Here is a 9,710-nt window from a genome sequence, read left to right on the forward strand (position 1 = left end):
CAACTCTTGCCTATTTTTCCTGTGGCTTCCTTAGAGCAATACTTGAAATATGTCTAATCTCTTCTCTAGAAAGAATTCTTCATGTAACTGAAGGTAGTTATTATATTCTCAGCCTTCACTTTTTTGGACAAAACAGTTTCATTTCTTTTAACCAATAGAATATTAATTCCAGAACCCAACCCCAGCCGGTGGTCTCTCCTCCATGTGCTCCAGTGTATACTTCTTGCTCTAAACATGTGCTAACAAGAACTAAAGACCATACAACGAACGTGGTTTCCCAGGATATTGTCATCTCCCTTTCTCTGAGCACCTTGCTCCTGTTAATATTACATTAACAACAACAAAGAAAAGTGAACAATTCGTCCCCCTCCTCTTATTGTTGATTTATTGAGTTGGCTGCTAACTAAAATCCCCTAATTCATTTTTATGTGATGTTCTCGTGGAAATTTATTACAACTTCTCAATGAGTACTACATTCTCAAAGCTATATTTAGACCTATATTCATTTAAACTAGAAAATATTTGCAAATTATTTTTTAATTTGAATTCAGCCTTCCAACATATTAGCATGTCTCTCCCCTCCCCCCTCCTTACCTGCCTCCCTCTTTTTCTCTTCCCCTGGGGTCATCTGGAAATCTGAAAGGCAAGCCTTCAGTGTTTCCATTGAATGGGACAACAGAAAGTGAGAGTTCTGCCACCTGCCACTAGAGATTCCCCTCAGGAGGACTTGGATGCAGCAGTATGTTTAAACTTCATATGGGCCAGCCTGCATCTTTTCTGCAGGAATATAAATAAACACATTATCAAACAACTGTTAATATTCAGTTACATTATCTGTACAAAGAGAAGTTAGCTTGCCATGAGTTATTAAATACATGTATTTATCAAACAGCATGTACTTCGTTATTTTCATTGTTTAAAGTCTAGTACAAACAATTTCAGGACTTCAATTTTCAGGACCAGATTTATCTGAAGTATCTACTCTCTCTTGTTCCTGATCTCTAGGCCCAGAGTAATGCCAGATCAGCCTAAACTATTTAGGAGACCTACTTATATCAAGAAAAAATAAAATAATATCTGAAAGCATTAGTACTGCATAGCTTTTAAATTCTGCTTTAAGACAAATCACAAGTTGGATATGGAGAACTAAAGAGTGTGGGTAAAATTATTGCCATCTGCTAAAAATGTTTTTTCAAGTTAAGTAAGTTTTAAAAGCTTTTCAAACTTTGGAAGAAATGCTGCCTAAGTTAAAAAAAAATCAACTTCTCTTTTGGAATGGGTTTGATTTATGAGTGTTATTCTAATAATTAATTATAGTTCCCTCCTAGCTTTAAGACCTTAAAATGGAAATCTGGAAGTCACAATTCTGTTTCCCGTTCAAATATTATTTTCTACTGGGCCTTAGCCAAAAAATAATTATGGCTTAAACATAGGTAATTTATTTCTACCTACCTCAAGGGATGTTAGAGTAATTAATAGGGGCAAAAAGGAAGATTAAACAGAGCAGAAAAGTATTATAAGAAGCATATTTTATTTGTTCTGATTATTATTCATTCAAACCATAATTACAAATTTTTAGGTTATATTTATATTTCTAAATTATCTAGGTTTTATAGAATTTTAGAATACTGCTTTTATGTTCTACAACATAATGCCTGCTAAAAACACTAAGTAAATTCAACATTAAGACAAGTAATATAAATAGCATGCAATCTAAAACATTTTATCATTTGTTATTTGAGCAGTTGTAGTAAAATCACCAGAGAGGAATATGTAGTTGCAACCATCCACTGTATTTTCAAGATGCTCAGCAACCACGAAATGAATTTCACATCAAGACTGTAATGAGAAAAAAAAAATTCCAAAATAATTTCCTATTGCTTGAATTGGATATGAATGAACAGAGAAGGCAGATCATTTCAAAAAACAACATCTCATCCAGTGGACTGAATCCTTACAATCTTTGTATTAGGAGTCAGCATTTGGGAGAAAAAAAAAAAGAATGCAATCATTTTGACATGTTCAGGCAATACTTATTTTGAGTATAGTCTATTTCTTTCAGACAACAATATCACCACCACCAGCAACAAAAAACTCTTGTTTTATTTAGTTTTGTTTGTTTTACAGGTTGAATACTAATAGCAACCTTCCCCAGTGAGAAACTGAGACTTAAAACATCTCCTATGAACTTGTTTCCAGGAGGAAATGTGAGTTTCTGTTATCGCTTCCCTATCTTCCAGCTGGTCATATTTCATTATGATTATTAGCTCTGTGAACATCTACCAATATCTTCTCTTCTTACAACCCTCCCACTAGGTAAATGAAGGACTTTACTTTTATTTCCTTCATAATATTAACATGGCACTTAGCACCTGTGTTAAGCTTAATGGTAAATATGCCTGTCTTCTCTTATAGACCAGAGTCAAGTTATCAACACCCTTTGTAAATGCAAACATGTCATTTAACCTCTTTGAGTCTCATTTTTCTCAGGCATAATGTAGAGATAATAGCACACAACTTATAGGGATAAAGTGAGTATTAAATTAGATAGTGAATGCAAAGTGCTTAGATCAGTGCCTGACACACAGTAAGTGCTCAATAAATGCTATTACATATAAAATATCTCTGGGCCTGCCACACAGCAAATAATCAACAAATAGAAATTGAGTCCACCCTTATTCATTTACTCTGCATTCCTTCATTATTGATAGACTCAGTTAATACTTAATATATGTTTTTATTACTTCATATTAAAGTTCCCCAAACTCTAGTGTTTCTCTTTAAAAAATAAAACAGTCGTGTGGTAAAATAAGTTTGGGAAATGTGGGACAAATTTAAACAACATTCATAGTTTTATTAATATTTTAATGTGTATCATAAATCTTCAACAGCAGCTATGCAGCTTTCCTAATATCTCTTTGATCATGCTTCCAACTCCCCTTCCAACCACCTTTTGTTAACACGGTTTCTCCAATGTGGCCCTATAATTATTATCTGTTTGCTTAAATTTTAATGCTTTGAGACAATAGTTGCCTGTAGGTTCATCAAGGGAAGTGTTAGACTCTCCATTTATTTCTATATCTTTTCACAGCACATCTAAGGGTTGATAAGACTGTGCGGTTTGTATCTATACACATCAACCCGGCTTACATATTTAAAGCATTAACTAATGGAGCTACTTCTGTCTCATCTGCTTCTCAGAGCTAGCATACCACTGCTATTCTTCAAGCTTCTCTGAATGCCTGTGTGGCTCCCTGGCTCTGAGTTGCTGAGGAAACAGCAGTCCTTTTCCATGAAGAATATCCCTGTTATCTTATCTCCCTGTTCCATTCTCCAGTCCAGAAGTGCTAAGCTCCTTGTCAAGTTCTAAATTTAAGGACCAAGTTTTGTGTAAGGAAATCTAACCTGACAAAATCCTATGAGATTTCATCTAGAAATTCTTAAGTACATTATCATTTATCTAAGGTGGAATTTTCTGCAATAGTCAAGCCATTGCCTGATCTCACTAGGGACTTAAGTATCCAAAAAGTACACCAAAATCTAAATCCCTTGAAGGCTCCAGAAGAATAGATTTATGAAGAATCTGAGTGAAATCTATTCTATCAAAGTCCCTTGAGCATTTAAACACTTAAAAATATATTTGTAAAATAAGAGGCTTGCATAGAGAAACAATAGTCAATCTATTTACAAAAGTAGTATTACATACATAGATAGTTCTAAGGCATTTCATAATAAAACAGACTTTAATATTTATTTGTTGCAAAACATTGCAATTAATAAGTTGGAATATATATGTGTGTTTATGTGTGCATGCATGTATGCTTGTGTGTGTGTGTGTGTAAATATACTATATTGAGAGAATACCTTGAAGAAGACATTTTCTAACAAATATAATTGAATACAAAGACTTTGTTAATAAAGTTTAAAAGAGCACCAATTAAATATGTAACAAAGGAAATAAAGATATTCTCCTACAGCAATATCTCTATATTTTATTTGAAATATAAGGGCAAAAATAAATTAGTCTGACATCCAAAGAATCCACTTATTCCTCACATTAAAAATATGCTAGTCCTGTAAAAGTTCAATAGAGTTTCTTGCCAATTAGCTTTATGCCACCCCTGTCACCTTTCCCTCACACTGAATCCAGTAACTGTAACTTGATGGGCTGTAGGGCTGGCTCCTCATCAGTGGCACAGGACTGAAGAGAAGATAAACATCCTTTATTTTGTACTAATCGCATTGTAACTGAAGATGAGGTTCAAAGGGGGACAGGAGTTTTCTAAAGGTGTTTTTACCTTAAGAGGTGCTATTGCACACAATACCACAGTAAGGTAAATATTTGGAGCGAATATCTCATGCTAACACTGCTTTCACTATTTCATGATTTTCCCAACAAAGACAAACAGCCCCTTAGACACTGTATCTTAAAGACACTTTCTATTTCACAATGTATATAAGGGCTTATATCTACTTTGCAGAGCACTTATTTCTTTGTTGACTAAATGTACAGTTTTCATGCAGTGCTCCAGCTCAGATCTTACATCCGGCCAAAAGAAAAGTTGTTCTGTTTTCATGGATCATTCTACCTATTTAAAAAAATAGACCATCCTTCACCAGAATTTTCCTTTTCAAAATAGAGCCTGCAAGCCAATGATAGCAATACCTTGTTTGAAGGCAGCTTGTGGAGGGTGCCTGTGCTTGAAGGTGGTGTCACCTCAGCTCAAGGACCACATGTGGTGAGAAGAGCATAATGTGCCAGGAGCCACGTCAGGCAACACATTAGGTACCACTTAATTTGTTTACAAGCTAATTTTAGGGAGGAAAATAAGCTAAGGTTCAGCACTTGTTCAGTAAATTATAGTTTCTGAATAGATGAAATTAATTTGTTTGGGAAATGTGAAGTAAAATACCTTCTCTAAAAAAGTTACCAAATTCTGTTTCTGATCATTTAAAAAGGAATAAAGAACGTGTGTTAAGCCCTTGATAGGAAAAAAAGAAAGAAAAGAAAAACTAGTAGTAGCATCCATTACTGGAGTTGCTGTGGGAACGTCTCTCTTTTTATTTCATAAAGAAGTAAATAGTCACATAAAGCATTCATTAATAGCCAGGAAACAAATCAGACCTTCCCTGAGGCAGCCTTAACTAATGCACTCATCTTTATTAGAGAAGGTTTTAATTGAGTGATATTTTAAAAATCAGAACAACCTTAATTCTTCTACTTTAAACATATTTCTCCTCTTAATCCCATTTTGGTATGCAAATCCATCATTGTGATTTTAGACCAATATAACTATTATGACTTGAAATAAATTTTTTAAACATTCAAAAATCATTCTTTTTATTGTCTTACTGAGCAGATTTGTAGAGTTCTTCCTTTTGCTCTGGAATAGATAAGAATCTTAGATAAACTGGAACAATTAGAATATATTTATAATGTATGCATGCACAAAAATCATAAAGGTAATATATAGTATTATATATGTATGATATTCTATATGACAGAATAGTAAGCTATTCTAATAAAATTATTATTCTAAAGCACATTAGCTTCTTTTGTTTTTTTACTTTAAAAAAAATTCTGTAAAACTTTACAGAAAAGTTGTAAGAAGAGTACCTGGCTCTTTTGATCCTCAATATATTTACTTATTTGCTCAATCCCCCATAAATTACCACTCTCCCAAACCCACTAAACTCACCAGCCAAATTCTTGGCCCGCCAAGCTGAACACACTGTCCACGCTAACTGAATCCTTAACCCAGGTTAGCTGTTTAAATATCATTTGAATTTTATTGAAGAATGTCAGGAGCTTCCAGATGTGTTCTAGTTAAGTCTTCCACTGCAATATGAGGTTGTGCAATCTCCATTTCAGACATTTTTCCTTCTCTTGTAAAGTTCTAAAGAAATAATCCACATCAGAATTTCATACAGACAACTGGTTTAACAGTTTTTCGAATAAAGTACCATGAGGTTTGTGAAGTTTTAAATTTCATGAAAACCTCCATTTCTGGTATTCTCTCACAATCAGCAACTGTAGCAAACACAGGGGGGGAAATGAGGAAATAAATGGGAAAATCAATTTTATCTCCTACGATTATAGGGAATAGACTACAGAATATTCTGCCTTATCAGATTGGATCTGAATCATTAAATGAAAGACATTTTATCTATGTAGCTTATTCATAAAACATGGCTTATTACATTATATAGTAAACTGAAAGATATTGTGTGAGCCACTTAAACATTCACCAAGGTACGTTTCATAAAAGACCATCCCTGCTACTCTATATGGTATAACATGGGCTTAGAGAAGACAAAAGCTTTTTATAGCCATTATCAGTATTAGTCACAATACTCCTTTTGATTGCCCTAGGGGAAGATATTTTGTAGAAATATAAAAGAAACCAGCTACCTAGGAGCTAAATAATTTGCCTAGTGTCATGAAGTGATTGAGCAACAGAGGAAGATGAAGTTCTCCCAGATCTCCACTGGTGGACAAACCAATGGAACACCCTGCTCTCAAAAATGCATCTAACTTTTAAGAGATTCCCTATTCCCTTTGAACACTGAAAGACATGGATTATAATGCCTTTCTGGGTTAAAAGGGACTTTGGGCCACAGATTTTTCTTTCTTCTCCTCCCATGCTAGAAGGGCACATTTGAATTAAGTAAGAATCCTTAGTCTCTGATAGACCTCCCAAGAATGCAGGGAAAGGACTACCCTCCTTAACATTTGTTCTTGAACAGGGAGAGATGAAATATTCAGCTACTCAGAAACTGTATCCTGAATGTAAGAAGTGATGTTTGTCCCCAAATAAAGTCATATGATAAACACATGTGCTTGTAAAACAGCCCACTCCAAACCACGTAGTGAAGTGAAAAGAGGACTGAAGATGTATTTTATTGGATGAGTCATATACAAATCTTAGTATATGTTCACAACCTCATTAAATATATGGCATCCCCTTCAGAACAAACCAAACGTGGTCAAAACTTCCTGAGCCTATTTTAGGAAACAGAACTGCTGGGCAAGTTAAGCTTCAGCCACAGACCAACCACAGGAGCCGCAAGTATGGCTGAATGGATATATTTGGAAACCCATAGTGCTGAGTCTGGGATGCTCCTTGGGAGGCTGTAGGCAGAGCAGTGAGCAGTTCCTCAGGAAATCACCAAATTTGCCCATATATGACACATTTAAAAAGCAGAAGCTATAAAATCACCACTGCTTCTTATAATAGAATCTTGTAATAGAAGTCCAGAGAAGAATATAAATGTATAACATAAAAAGATCACTCTTAATTTGCAATTTTTGTTGGTGTTGGGTAAGAATTCTGCCTTCCAGAAGCTTATCCACCCCTAATCCCACCTGTGGCTACAGAGCACTAATGTAAAATTCTTCTGGTTGGGTGAAACAAAGTTCAGCTATTCAAAAAAAATATATACATATATATTTCTAAATAGGATATTAATTCTTGACCTCCACCATCAATGCCCTGGTGTTTTAAAAAATCTTCAGAGCGGATTTCCTCAAATTAGAGGGCTTGAGGACCTCTGTGGGTATACGGATATATTCTTGGGGATCCACGTAGTCTCTTAGCTTTTCCAATGTTATGTTTCTATTGCTCTGATAACCTTTAAAAACTTAATACAGCATATTCTGGGTCATCTGGAGGATCCCAAACTGCCATTTGATTTGTGCTTACAAACAAATTGATGCCACATGGTATTTCTAAAGGGAACAAAACAGAAATGGCTTTAATATATAAACCATGCATTCACCCCCAAATGAAGGCCAAATGCTGTCTTGATTTACTGTACAAAAGAAATTTTCACAGCAGTTCCCAGAGGGCAAATTGGGGTGAACTGAATCATCACATAACACATGGTAAGACAGACCAAGAAGTCCCGCCATAGGGAAGGCGGTAAAGGTAGCTCTTTGTGCCAGGGTCTCTGGCTTTGACTCCCATAACACGCTTGGAACATGCATCAAAAGGGAGTTCCGAGATGATCACTGGCAGCAGGCATCTGGTAGGATATGTTTTACAGAAGGCTTTCGTAGATCACAATTTCACGTAATGGGAGCATAAAAAGAACCTAACCTTTAAGCATAGTACAGAATTATGGAAAAGCAAACTTGGACAGAAATAGCTAAAACAAAAGGAATATTATTGACAGAGGCTTTGCAATGCAAATTAGATCTCTGAATTTAAAAATTCAATCTGTAACAATTAAAAGACTGAAAGACTGAGAACTTTCTGGAAGCTTCTATCCCATTTTATTCAGTTCAATAGAGTTTGAGCACCACTTGTGAGGCAGGTTGCAAAGAGCAGTGAAATAAGGTCCCTCCCCTTAGGGTACTTACATTTTAAGGGAAGAGACCAATGGGCACCCCAAGAGATCATTTCAGTGAAATTCAGGAAAGCTTGCTACAGGGTGCCATGGGAACTAGAGAAGAGCACTTTTCAAGCCTGATGCAAAAGAAGGGCCCAATATGCATGGGCCAAAGCAGGCCCATGCGAATGTGAAATCAGAACAAGATATAGAAGTGGAGTCACAGAATTTGAGTGATTGAAAAGTGCCAGAAGAAAAGCAACAATAGAAACCCTATCCCAGTGAGAAGGGACTGAGTTTTCTGTTAAACACCAACACAATGATGTACAGGTACTTCATTTTAGGTCGCTGCATATTCTTGGCACTTTATATATTGTGCAGAGTCCCGGCTGCATTCTTCTCAACTCATCCTGTTGTTCTTCTTAGAAAACCACCAAGTACAAGTAGCTCAATAACATTATTTCTAAGTAGTGACAAACAATCCTAGCACCTAGGGTGCTCCTAGTTACCTAAAAGAATTTTGCAAAATACTAAACATGATCTTTTGCTTTTTCAAAATTCAAAACAAAGATACTAGTATGGGGAAATTATTTTAATATAAAGTACACCTTATTGTGTCCTGAAAAGGGGAGAAAGAGTGGTGCCTTATAAAGGTAGCTCAAGCATCAGAACAGCTCAGACCAGGGCTGTGCTAAAAATGTGAGAGAACTGTGGCTCTTAATGGGGGCTAAGAAAAATAAGAGAAAAAAAAAAAGGAGCCTGCTTCTGGAAGCTTTACTATCCCAAGCTTTCCTCAATGGCACAAATTATCCTAGAAAACCTGCATCCAATGGATCCAAAGAGTTACTCAGTGCAAATGCTTTCAGCCTTCAGTTGTGAGCCCACAGATCAGGGAAGCACACTGAAGCACTAAACTAAAAAGGTGGCATGCTTCAAAGTGGATTTTTAGTGATGGGATCTTGGACTGGAAGTACTCTAGAAATTGGATGAAATTCAATAGCCAAGAGTCTGACATCAGGTTCAATAAATTACAAAATGTGGATTTATTAATAATAGTAACCACCCCTGTCCTCTCCATCACCACCCTCCCCCCAACCAACTCATGGGATTCTATTGTAATTTAGACCCAGAGAATCTTGTAATAGAAGTCCAGAGAAGAAGATAAATGTATAATATAAAAGAATCACTCCTAAATGTAGTTTTTGTTGGTGTTGGGTAAGAATTCTGCCTTTCAGAAGGTCATCCAAACCAAATTCTGAACCCTTGGAGAGTGTTCTACTTTATTTATTGTTCTGCAATATTGCCTGTCTTTCCCCAGTGTTCTTTGAGCTTAAGAAATATTTTGTGCATGTCCCCTTTTTTGCAGTATATATTCTGAT

This window comes from Choloepus didactylus, chromosome 14 (assembly GCF_015220235.1).
Source record: "Choloepus didactylus isolate mChoDid1 chromosome 14, mChoDid1.pri, whole genome shotgun sequence".
Lineage (NCBI taxonomy): Eukaryota > Metazoa > Chordata > Mammalia > Pilosa > Megalonychidae > Choloepus > Choloepus didactylus.